Here is a 12,458-nt window from a genome sequence, read left to right as displayed (position 1 = left end):
ACCTATCTGCTCACCTGTGAAATGAAAGAACTCAACTGAATGGTCTCTAAGGCCCCTCCAGCTCTAAATTTAGTTAGCACTGGTTGGCTAAAACAGGTACACTTCATCTGGAGAAGAAAAGATTCAGGAAGGATGTAAGAGGGGCCTTCAAGCATTGGAAGAGCTATCGGGTGGGAGAGGGATTCAGTGTGCTCTGCGTGGCCTCAGAGGGCAAAAGCAGGGCCGTGGGGGAAGTTGCTAAGAGGCACCATTTGGATTCAATATAAGGAAACATTCCCCAAAATCAGAGCTGCCCCCAACTGGAATGGCTGCCTTCTCCCCCTCCCCCAAAGGTGCACAAGTACAGACCGAATGACCACTTCTTGGGTGTGTCATCGCTGAGGTCCCTCCTCAGGCCCAGGATGACTGCTGCTGTCCCCACTGGCTCTGAGGATCTCTGAGTTGAAGGCAGCTGTGCATCATGCCCGTCCCACTGAGAAACATTACCTCCAAAAACAAGCCACACTGCAGCTCCGGTTCAGACGGAGAGAATCCCATTGAGGGCATTGCCATTGCCCAGGTTAAAGGATGGGAGCCAGGACACAGCCCAGTGACGGCTGGAGGGGCATGCTGGGAAGCATCGTGTCCCACATTCACACTGGACCTGAAAGGTCATCCGCTTTCCTGCCCTGAATCCTTTGGGGCCCACACATGCCCGACTGCTGCGCCAGAAGCACTTAGCATTGTGTTTCCAGTCTCTGAGATAGAGATGAGTCACTGAGCACTAGAGAAGCAAGGCACCTTAGAGATCATCTGAGAAAACTCCAGAGGGAGATGTCACAAGCAGCCGTGGTGCTGATCCGGCATCACGAAGCCTCAGCCCTTCCACCTTGGACAGCTCCAGAGGGCTGCTGGGAGCACGAAGTCAAGCACAGCTCACTGACCCAGGCATGGCCTTGGACCCATCCCCACAGCATGCTAACCCGATGAGATAATGAGTCTCGAGTGATTTAGCTTCCTCCTCACTGTTAAACACGTCAGCATCTCCAGAGACAAGACCTAGGAACCGAGAAGGGCCTTTAGAGATGCCTGGGGAGTAGGATCTTATAAAAATGCTCCCAACCCAGCCCCTGCCCCCAAGTGCTTAGAGTACAGAGGAAAGGACAGGAGGCGGGGGAGAACTTTCTTCTGTTTGGAAATCAGTAGGTTTGGCCATTTCTCGGGCTGCAGGAACTGGGACTGAACTTTGACACACACACAAACACTGGATGAGCCCTGCACTCACCTCCTTGTGGCACTCACCAGCATGTGGCAGCACCAGCCTGAAAGATGCCACCTATGAAGTCTTGATGCCTCTGAGAGCCCACAGGGGCTGCCCCATGCCAGGTGGGCACCCCCTTCCCCACTAGTCTCTCCTATGTCTGGAAGGCCCTCCTCTGGGTCCAGAGAAGCATTTCTGGACATAATTATTATCTTAGCCAGGCTGAATGTCACAGCCATGCTCCATCCAACCCAGGATGACATACCCAGGGCATGTGCTATGATGGGAGGGTACAGTGGAAGAGGAAGTGTGACAAAAAAATCAGAGAACTGGACTGGGTGAGGGAAAACAGTCAGATCTTGGGGCCATAGAACTGGAGGGTATCTAAAAGGCTGGTTGGCCAGTCTAACCCCTTCATCTTACAAACAAGAAAACTGAGGCCCAGAGAAAAATCATATGGGTGGTTAGAGGCAAAGCCAGGATTTGAACCCAGGTCCTCTCCCTCCAAATTCGGCTCTCTCTCCACTAAACTGCGTGGCCTCCCAGAGAACTGACTCTGCCACACAGGCTTGGGCAGAGCCTCAGGTTCTTCTTCTGTAAAATGAGGATAATAATGACAATGGTGTGCTCCCTACCTGCTTCACAGGGTCATTGAAGGTCTCAAATGAACCACATCCCTTGATATCAGTCATGGAAAGTGGGGCCACCTCCCCAGACATGCTCATTTCCCTCCCATCAATCCCTAGAGGAAAGTACAGGGTGCCTAAGAAAGGGACTGCCTGGTTCACAGCTTGGCTAAAGGAAACCTTGGCGTATGTTTAATCATTCAACAACACTTTATCACACTATGTAAGACACAAAAAAGTAAAGAGGTCCCTGTCCTCAGGGAGCTTCCACTTTTCCAACAGATGCTGGGAAAGTTACGGCTGCCAATTGCTGCTGCCCCTTAAAGGACTCTTGCCTCTGAAGAAAAGCAGCCCAGAAAAGCCAAAACTCAAGGAAAAGGGATTCATTTCAACCTTCCTAACATGTGTGGCCAGAGCTCTGGTCCCCACCATTTTGCTACTTTTTCTTCTAAGTCTGTCAATGATGAATGGAATGTCAGCTCCCTGAGGGCAGGGACTGCTGAATTCTTGGCTTCTCTGTACCTCAGCATCTGGCACTCAGTGGGCACTGGTTGATTGAGGGATCAGAATCCCAACTCGGCAGTCTGAGCTTTGCCATCCACATTTCATAACAAATGTAAAGTGGCCAGCTCAGGCTGGTGTCCAGCACAGGCCCAGTCCACAGCCAACACAGCAGAGATTTGCAATGTTGAAGCCCTAGCTTGTCATGGACAGGGTCACAATGTCCAAGGCAAATGTGAGCCTCAGTGAATGAGTTATCAGATCGTGTGAGTTAATTATAAGTCAAAACATAACCGCAGCCTCTCCAGACATGATAGAGAGCCAGAGCCCAGGGAGCCCAGGTGCTGTTCCCATTGCCAAGGGAGGCCTTTGTGGAAAGCTGCGACTCCCACCATTCCCCCAAGGTGGCAAACCTACCAAGATTCCTGGGCTTGGCCAGCATTGCCAGCAACACCTTTGCCCTTTGACAAACAGCTCCGTCAGGAATACCGAGGAACGGATGGGCAGAGCCAGCCCAGAGGAGAGCCCCACTTGTGTGCTGTTGATGAGGAGAAGGATGCCCTGACTGGCCTTCCTAACAGGGATGGCACAATTCCGAAGATGCACGTACTGTGTCACCAGGAACACACAGCCAACCTGTGGGGTGCTTCTCATCGGACACATCTGTACTCCCCACATGGCCTCTGGCCTTTGGACACCATCCAGGTCAGACCTCATTGTACTTCTTAGTACAGCTAAGTACTTCTTAGTAAGTGTCCTTCTTAGTGTCCTTCTAAGGACACTGGAGAGTCCAGGAGGAGGAAGGGGTCTGCCCAGTGTCGTGCAGGTCCAAGTGGCAGAGCCAAGACTTCACCCCAGCTCTTCCAACTACAGTTCAGCCCTTTTCTTGTTTCTGCATGGGCCCTCCTAGACCCCATGTTGGGTTAAAGACTGATTCTAAAGCCAGCTCTGCTGCTTTGGAGAGCAGAGCTAAAGGAGCCACTCCAGAGGAGCAGGCACAGACCTTGTTCCCTGCAGAGGCAGGAGAGCCTGGGTTCAAACCTCACCAATGACCCCTTACTATGGCCTCCATTTTCTCCTCTGAGAAGTTGGGAGTTTGAACTCAATGGCCTTTGAGCTCCCTTCCAGCTTGAGCTCTGTGATCCCATGATCCCCCACTTCCATTTCTCAGCAGCTTCTCCTCCACCCCTCTCTATCCCCTCATCCAGAGAGATCCCTAGCACAGTCTGCCTTCAGGGCAGCCTCCCTCCTTCCCAAAGAATCTGGCATCTGACTCAGTCTTTCCTCTGCTCCTCAATTAGTACTTCACCCTTGAGGGGGCCAATATGTAAGTTAATGTCCCCTCAAGCACCCCAGGTCATTAGCCTCCTCCACTGCCCTGCCCACCTCCTTCTTCACTCCACCTTGGCCCCTGCCACATAGGGATAGACTGTGCCCTTTCTGTCACCATCACCCCAACCTGGGTTTCAACCTCTGAAATTCCTCACTCAGAGCACAGCTACCTGTCCTCTCTTCCTTACCTCTGTCTTACTCCCCCTAGCCTCCAGCCCCTTCTCTCCTCCACGCTCTCCCAGTCCATCACTCTGCCCTGACCTCACCTTCCTCCCTTCACAGATTCCATTGTTCACCAGTTGAGCCAAGTATTCTTCTCCATCCTTGGCTCACCTCCCCCTTATCCTTACATGGCTGCCCCCTGACCACGACTGTCCACCCACCATGCCAGAGAACCCACTCAAAGACCTGTCATCTCATCACAGGTGGGCCCTCACCGGCAGCTGGCATAATGTTTATCCCCCGCGTTCTCCACAGCAGCTGTCCCCAAACTTCTCTCTACAGATGTCCTCACCTCCTACTTTACTGAGAAAACTGACACCATTTTCTGTTAGTGTCTGCATCTCCCTACATCATCTCTCACTCTTTTCTCCAGCCTTGGATGAAGAAGTGGCCTTTCCCTTCACCAAGGCTGTCTCCTCTCCTGGTGTCTCCTCTCTCCTCCAGGAGTTAATCCCATCTATGGCTCCCTTCTCTCTCATCTTCAATCCCTCCCTTTCACCATCATTAACAAAAACTGGCATAAAGTAAGTGCCCACTATGTACCAAGCTCTAGAGATGCAAAGAAAAGCAGAAACATGGTCCCTGCTTTCAAAGAGCTCACAGTCTAATAGAGGAGATAACATGCAAACAACCAGGTGCAAACAAGGCCTATAACAATATAAACGAGGAGATTCTCTCAGAGGGGAGGAACTGGCATTGAGGGCACCAGGAAAGGCCCCTTGCAGGAGGAGGGATCTGAGCTAAATCTTGAGGGAAGCCCGGAGGTGGAGGCAAAGTTGGGGGAGCATTCCAGGAGTAGAAGACAGCGGTGCAAAGGCACCATCAGGAAATGGAGCATCTAGTGCAAAGAAGAGCAAAAAGGCTATTCTAGAACATGGAGAATGTGACAGCAAAGTGGAAGAAGATAGAAACATGGGACAGGTTGGGAAAGGCTTTAGAAGCCACATGAGGATTTTACATTTGATCTGGAGCCGGGCAGTGGAGGACCCACTGGCACTGACTGACAAGGGAGCAGGACATGACATGGTCAGTTCTGTGCTTTTGGAAGATCTTTGTCAGTTGAGCGGAGGAAGGACTAGAGTGAGGAGAGGCTTGAGGCAGGGAGACCCCCCGCATGGAACTCAATGGTCAATGAAGCCTAGACCGTAAGGGCCCCAACGACCTTCAGGGACCTCCTATTACCTATGGCATAATCAACAAACTCCTCAGCCTAGCATCGAAGGCCCTCCACAATCTGAATCCCCCCTGCCTTCCCAGCCTTATCTCATATATTCATTTCACAGATATTGTATTCTGGGCAAACAGCACTACTCATTGTTCTCTTAATTCAGCCCTCCACCTCTTGCTGTTCTGCCTTCTTACAGGCCGTTGCTCTGACCCAGATGCCCTCTCTCTTCCCTCGGCCTCTCAGAATCCTTGACTTCCTTCAAAGCTGACTTTAGGGGCCATTTCCCCCTTGAAGCCTTCTCTAAGACCCCATTTGTAAATTCTCTCTCCCATCTCAAATGACCTGGTGTTACCGGGCTGGGTCCATGTTGCATATTCTGCGTCCACCCCCAGAACTGAAGCCCTCTGAGGGCAGTGACTGTTCCATTTTTGTCTTTGTATCTCCCTTACCTAGCACAATACTTCATGCTTCATAAATTAGTTCAATTGAATTGAATTGAATTGGCATGGCACCTCACCATCCCAGTCATTCTCTTTGAGCCATGCAATATTCCTTCTAAATCACGGCAACCCAAACTGTGCACAATACTCCATCGGCAAGCTGATCTGAGTAGCATAGAGTGGCACTGTGACCTCTAGTCAATCAATCAGCCAATTAATAAGCACCTATGAAGCACATGCTTTGTCCTGGCCCCAGTGCTGGACATGCTGCCTCTCCTAATCCAACCCAAGTGTATGCTGAGTTTAGTGGCTGCGTGTTGCCCTGCTGGCCCATCTGAATTTGCAGATGTCTAAAGCCGCCAGATTTCTTTGCTGGAACTGCTATTTAGGCACAACATCCCTGGGATGCACTTACGTCATTTCTTTTTTGTAATTCCAAACTCTCTATGTGTCTCTGTTGAATTTCTTCCTGACATCAGTCCATAACTATGGTATTTAAAGATATAGATTCTTTTGCCCAATTAGCTGTTACCTCACCCCTCAGATTCACGTTATCTGCAAATTTAATAGCTATGCTACCTCTGCCTTCATCTAGTGTCATTCATTAAAAAATGTTGAAGAGCACAGCCCCAAGCACAGATCCCCAGAGCACTCCTCTGGGGACCCTCTTCCAGTTAACATTAAAACATTAATGATTCCTCTTTGTGTCCACCATCCAACCTCCTCTGTCCACCAAAATGTACTAGCCCTTACCTCACCATCTTTTCTAGAAGAACAGCAAGAGAGGCTGTCAAATGCTTTGCTGGTATCTAGGCAAGCTATACTGATAGCATTGCCCTGATCTTCCAGGCTAATCATCCTGTCAAAAACACAATGAGGTCAGGCCAGCATCACCTGCTCTTGGTGACTTCCCACCGACTCTTACTGGTCACCATTTCCTTTCCTAAGGGCTCACAAACCATCCCTTTGGTGACATGCTCTGAAATCTTCACAGGGATCCAAGTCAAGTTCAGTAGCTTCAAGTTTACAGACTCCATTCTCTTCCCAAGTCAGGAGAGTCTTTGTCCTCCAGTCCAGTTGCAGATTCCCCCATCTCTACAATCTTTAGTTCTTTGCGCGTGCACTGCCAAAGAGCACACCTCCATGATCTTTCAAGATCATTAATAGCTCCTTGGCAATCTCATCTACCAACTCTTTCAGTCCCCTAGGACTCTGGGTCTTCAGGGTTGGAAACTTAAGCATACCAATGGCAACTAGGTGCTCTCTTACAATGTCCTTGGGTATCTTAGCCATTAACAAGGACCTATCAGCCATATTTGTTCCATCTTCCCAGTCTAATGGTCATTCTAATTGACTCATATGATGAAGCATAAATGAGAGTAGTCCTACCTTCTCTCTGTTATCTACTTTCATTGTCCCATCCATCGTGAAACATGGTCCTGTCCCTCCTTTGACCTTCACCCTCCCCCTCAAATAGCTCACAAAAGGTGGGGGGGGAGCCCTTCTGTCCTCAGCAGCCACCCCAGGTCTCAGCTCAGTCAGCATGCGTTTAGGGTGAGGGTTAAAGCACCTTAAAGGCTATCTCCACAGGGCTGCGTCACTCTTGGCATCTGGTTACCTGTTATTTTTCCATGAATGTCTTCATAATCTAAAGTAGTAATACTTGTCATGTTGACCTTACCTGGTTGTTGTGAACTTCAGATAAAATAGTATGTAGAATGCTTTGTGCTCTAGAAATGCCAGTGACTTGTGTATGTCTCCCTTTGGGCCAGGTAGGCTGTAGCATGTGCCACTGTTTGCATCTTTGTTTTCCCAGTTTCTGGATTTCCCAACATTTCTTGACATTTCTAACTCTATGAGCTCCTCCCTGAGCCCTTTCAGTGAGCTCTGTTCCTTTCCAATGAGGCCCCCCTTTCCCCAGCACCTCCAGCCTTGGGCCTCATTCCTGACCCCCCAAGGCTCGACCCTTGCTACCAAGTGAGGTTTTCCTCCCTGAGCTAGACTTGCCAGTGCACCCCACTTGTTGCCGACACATCCGTTTGTGTGCAGACGTTTGAGGCCATGGCTTTTATCGGTTTCCTTTTTTGGGCTTTTTTTCCTCTCAATTAATGGTCCTCACTACCTCTACTGTGTAGGTGATGCTTTCTAGGGTCTCAGGCCGTGACAGATCTGTGTGGGCAGCTTTCCCCTCCCCCTCCTTATTCAGTTCAAAGCCCCCTTAATCAGATTGGTAAGACTGAGGCAAAGCACAATTGTATTGGTCCTCATTAGGTACATGGCATTTCTGACCAGGAGCCCATCACTCTTATTTTCGGCATTTCAGAAATTTCAATCCTGCCCATCAATTGGAGAATGGTTAAATAAGCTATGGCATATGATTGTAATGGAATATTATTGGGCTATAAGAAATGATGAACGGGCTGACTTCAGAAAAACCTGGAAAGACTCATATGGTCTGATGCTGAGTGAAGTGAGCAGAACCAGAAGAACGTTGTACACAGTAACAGCAATATTGTTCGATGAAGTACTGTGAATGACTTAGCTATTCTCAGAAATACAACATTCCAAGAAAATCCCAAAGGATTAATGATGAAGCATACTGTCTGCCTCTAGAGAAAGAACCAGGATTGGCTGAATACAGACCGAGGCAGGCTATTTTTCACTTTCTTTCTTTCATGTATTTTTTCTTTTATTCAAGTCTTCTTACAAATTACTATATAACCTATATCTGATCGCTTACCATCTCAGGGAGAGAAGAGGGAAGGAGAGAGGGATGGATAATTTGGAACTCAAAACTTTAAATAAAAATGGTAAAAAAAGAAATTTCTATCCTGTCCTCAGACACCACCTTCTTCACCACCTGTTCCCTTCCTCCAGAATCCATTTGTCTCCTCTAAAGCCCCTACCTTCCATTGGCAGCAGTGACAAAACACCACCTGGGACCACAAAGTCTTCAGTTTCTGGTGCAGCACTTCACAGTCTTTGGCAAAGTTTCATGAACACCCTCCTTAACTCCACATAGACAAACAACACACTGGGAAAGGACTGGAGATGTTCTCACTGTGTAGACAGAGACAAAACCAGGTTGTGTCTATACATCCCAAGTCACTGCCCCTCTCAGGCCTCAGCAAAATGAGGGGGTGTTTTAATTAGGTGGTCTCTAATGTCCCTTCAAGCTCCAAAGCTGTGATCCAATGGGCACTGGGAGAATTTTCAGGATACCGTCTTCCCCTTTTGACTTTAACATCTGCTTAGCCTCCAATAACAGGATGGAGATTTAGAGCCAAAAGGGACCTGAGAAATCACCTAACCTAACCCTCTCGTTTTACAGAGGATGGAGCAGTAAGTGCCCAGAGACATCAAGTGTCTTGCTTATGGTCACACAACTACCAAGGGGAAGATGTGGGAATCTGAATCCAGGTCCCCTTGCTCCAAAGTCAAGGCTTTTTCCACTGTTTGATACTGCTTTCCCTCCCACTTCTTGAATTAACCAGACCTGTGCTTTGTAGCTGTTTGAATTTGACTAACTTTGAACCACTTCTGCTCCCAAAGGGACCCGAGCTGGACCTTCCATGAATGGGGGACTTCTGGGCCGTGCCCCTGGCTCTAAACTCTGGCAGTTTAGGCAGTTGGTCAAATGGAAGGCAAGGTTGTATTCTGCCTATCAGTTTCAGTAAGTCATTTACACCAAGTAGGAACATAAAATGATATTTAAAAATTAAATCTCCAGCATATTCCCTTGGGCTAACCCGTGCTATTTCTAAAGAAACCAGCAGGAGGTCAGGTTTGGGGCTGGGGTTCACTCCCAGTCACTCCTCTATTCCAGGGCTTTTATTCCATGTTTCCATCTTTACCTGCTGGGTAATTAGTCAGAGATGGGCCTGCTTGCAGGCTCTTTGCTCCCCAGAGTGCAGTTGCACACCTCTGGCAAGGCCAGAGGCTTGTTGGGAAGTGGTCCGTTTCTCCCTTCTCAAATTGAAGGCAAAGAACACAGCAGAAGCAAAGGCCAAAGGGAGTTTGCAGCTGAAGGACCGAGAACCTCCCCAGCCACCAGCTTCTTGGGATTCAAAGCGGGGAAGGAAAAATCACGATGGGCACCTAAGGGAGGAGTATTCCCAGAAGTCATGACAATAGGCCCAAAACAGGAAACAGGCTAGAGAGGAGAGAGGGGCACATGGGAAGAGGAGGCCAAGGTGAAGACTTCCAGCTGGGCTGTTTGTCTCAGATAGACACAGCCAGAACCCGATATGCAGCCTCTTACTACCTGTGAGATCTTGGCAAGTCACTTCATCCCCACAGGCCTCAGTTTCCTCATTTGTACAAAGTGAAGAGGGGGCTGGATGGCCTCTGAAGCCCCTTCTATCTATAAATCTTCAGTCCTATGAGCCATTCACCTCTCTACAAATCCATGCTTGCACATAGAGGTTCAACCCAGTCCTGTGCATAGGTGACATCAGCTCTGGACTGATTCCCATTCGCAGTGGCCCTTAGACAAGTGGACTGGCCCCAAGTCACCCCAGGGGGCTAGACCAGATCCAGGACAGGCCCCTCCAGAGCCAGCTTCCCAAAATGTGTACCTAGGGATACGCACTGTGCCAGCCAGCTGGCTTTTCCCATTCCTCGAGCTCCTTTGCTATGTGAACAGCCAGTGAGGCTGTCCAGTGTTACCCCAAGCCCAGAGTCTTTCCTTCCGACCCCCAACTCAGCATGTGTCCTTCCACACATTGAAACCAGAGCTTTTGGCTGAGCTTGGGTAAGCAGCATCTAGGGCACTACATCTGTGCCTCTCTAGTCTAAAAACCATTAGCCAGCTCCTCTTTCTTCTTAACTACATTTGACACTTTCCTGGGCCCATGGCCTCATCAGTGCTGGCATGTTCTCTAATGGTCCATGTCCAGATCATATCCTGCTTTCTCATGTTGAATAACTCTCGTCCACATTGTTCCACCCTGTCAAACCTCCACAGGGGCTCCCCTGCATTCCTAAATGCTGGGGGACTTCCTTCAGACCTCCAGATATTTCCAGGAATGGGATGGGATGAGATGGGGTGGGGTGGGATAGGATGGGGTGGGACGGGATGAGAAAGTATTTTATTAAGAATTACTGTATGCCAAATCTTGGGCTGAGCACTAACTAGGAATTCAAAGAGAAAGTCATGGCAGTGGCTACATTCTAGGCAGATTCAGAGGAAGGTTCCTCTTCAGGAAAGATGGGAAGGCCATTCATTGGCTCACAGGTGCCAAGGCGCAGCAGATGACAAAGGCCGTGTGTCCTTAGGGTCACACCCAGCTCTCCATTGGTTATCTTTGGGCAAATAGCTTCACCTCGGTTTCCCAAACTGGATGGATGCCCTCAGGGGTGCCTTCTGGCTCTAGCCCCATGCCTTTAGGTCCTGTGACCCTTGCTCCAGCTCCAGCACACTTCATTTTGCCATCACACATCTCTCTGAGGATTTGGCAACTACGGAGTCAAAACACTTTTCAAAGACTCCCCTCCTTACAGCTGTAGATGCAGCAAGGTGGATCAAGGTAGTCTGGAACACCCTCCCACCCACTGCTAGGCAGAGCTTCCCAGGTCCCTCCATTCCAGACTCATTGTCTACCAAGGGAACTTTTTAGGCAGTGGTATTATCCTGGAGGGGAAAGCACGAAGCACAGGAGGTAGTTTTAAATTCTGAAACACCCCTCAGCCCTTTCCAATTCAGAGGGAGATGGGACCACATTCCATCCCTGCTTTCAGGATACCGTCTTCCCCTTTTGACTTTAACATCTGCTTAGCCTCCAATAACAGGATGGAGATTTAGAGCCGAAAGGGACCTGAGAAATCACCTAACCTGTATTCAGGGGGGAGGGGAAGATGGTGTGAGACAATTCCAAGAACTACCAAGAGAACTTCAGAAGGGAAGGTGCTCCCTCTCTCCTTTCTCCCCTCCCCTTTCTCCTTCTCTCCTTCATCCTGCTGCCTTCCACTCCGTAGCTCACACCAGGAGCCCTTCCTTTTGTCCCTTTTCATCTTGCTGCTTTACAACTGTCCTAGGTCAGAGTCTTTTCAAGCCCAAATAAAGTTAGTTTTATGCTTGCTGGGCCTCTTTAGCGTTTCCTTCCTGTCGGTTCCTTCAGTCTTTCTCCATCAGGTATTTCATGGTGAGACAAAGTGACTTAAATGCTGAGTACACACACACACCCACACCCACACACCCACATCCACCCCCACACACACACATACACACACCATAGTCCCCCATCTTCTGGGAAGAAACTGAAATCCTAATCTCTTTGACCATCCCAACTTCTTCGCTGTGGTACTTGTCTGGGTCCCAGATAACCAGGCTGGGCAGTCCAGGTCTGAAGAAACCCCTGGGACACCCCACAGCACCAGGCTTAACCTGAGCTTAAGCAGCTCAGTTCTCAGCCCCTACCTCCACCGTTCCCCTTCCTAGATGCCTGGCAACCTCCACCCCTAAGCATCGTCCAGAGGCAAGAGAAGATTTCTGCCTGCCTACTTCGTTTGGAGGTAGCTAACCACGGCCCCGCGCCTGTCCAGGTGCCCCAGGCTCTCCTGATAAGCACCTTGGACAGCGCCTGAGGCCCTTTGCCCAACACAGCCCCAACTGGGGGCTCCTCTGCCTGCCCCACTTCGGGGCCAAGATCCCAACGGAGAAGGTCCGTGATCCCAGGGAGGGGCAAAGGAGAAGGGAGAACGGGCCGAGGCGCCGGGGTTCTGGGTCGGGAGTCCGTGGGTCTACCCGACATACACAAAATCATCACCCCATTCCTCCCCGGAGCGTCCCCGACGGCCCCGGAACTAAAGGCTTGGAACCCCACTCCCCTCCCCCCCGCCCCGCCCCGCCCTGGCTGAAGGACCTGACCCGGACCCGGACCCGGACCTGGACCCTGACCCGGACCCGGACCCGGACCCGGACCCGGACC

This window comes from Vombatus ursinus, unplaced genomic scaffold, assembly GCF_900497805.2.
Source record: "Vombatus ursinus unplaced genomic scaffold, bare-nosed wombat genome assembly UNPS02014817.1, whole genome shotgun sequence".
Lineage (NCBI taxonomy): Eukaryota > Metazoa > Chordata > Mammalia > Diprotodontia > Vombatidae > Vombatus > Vombatus ursinus.
This window is presented reverse-complemented; position numbering follows the sequence as displayed.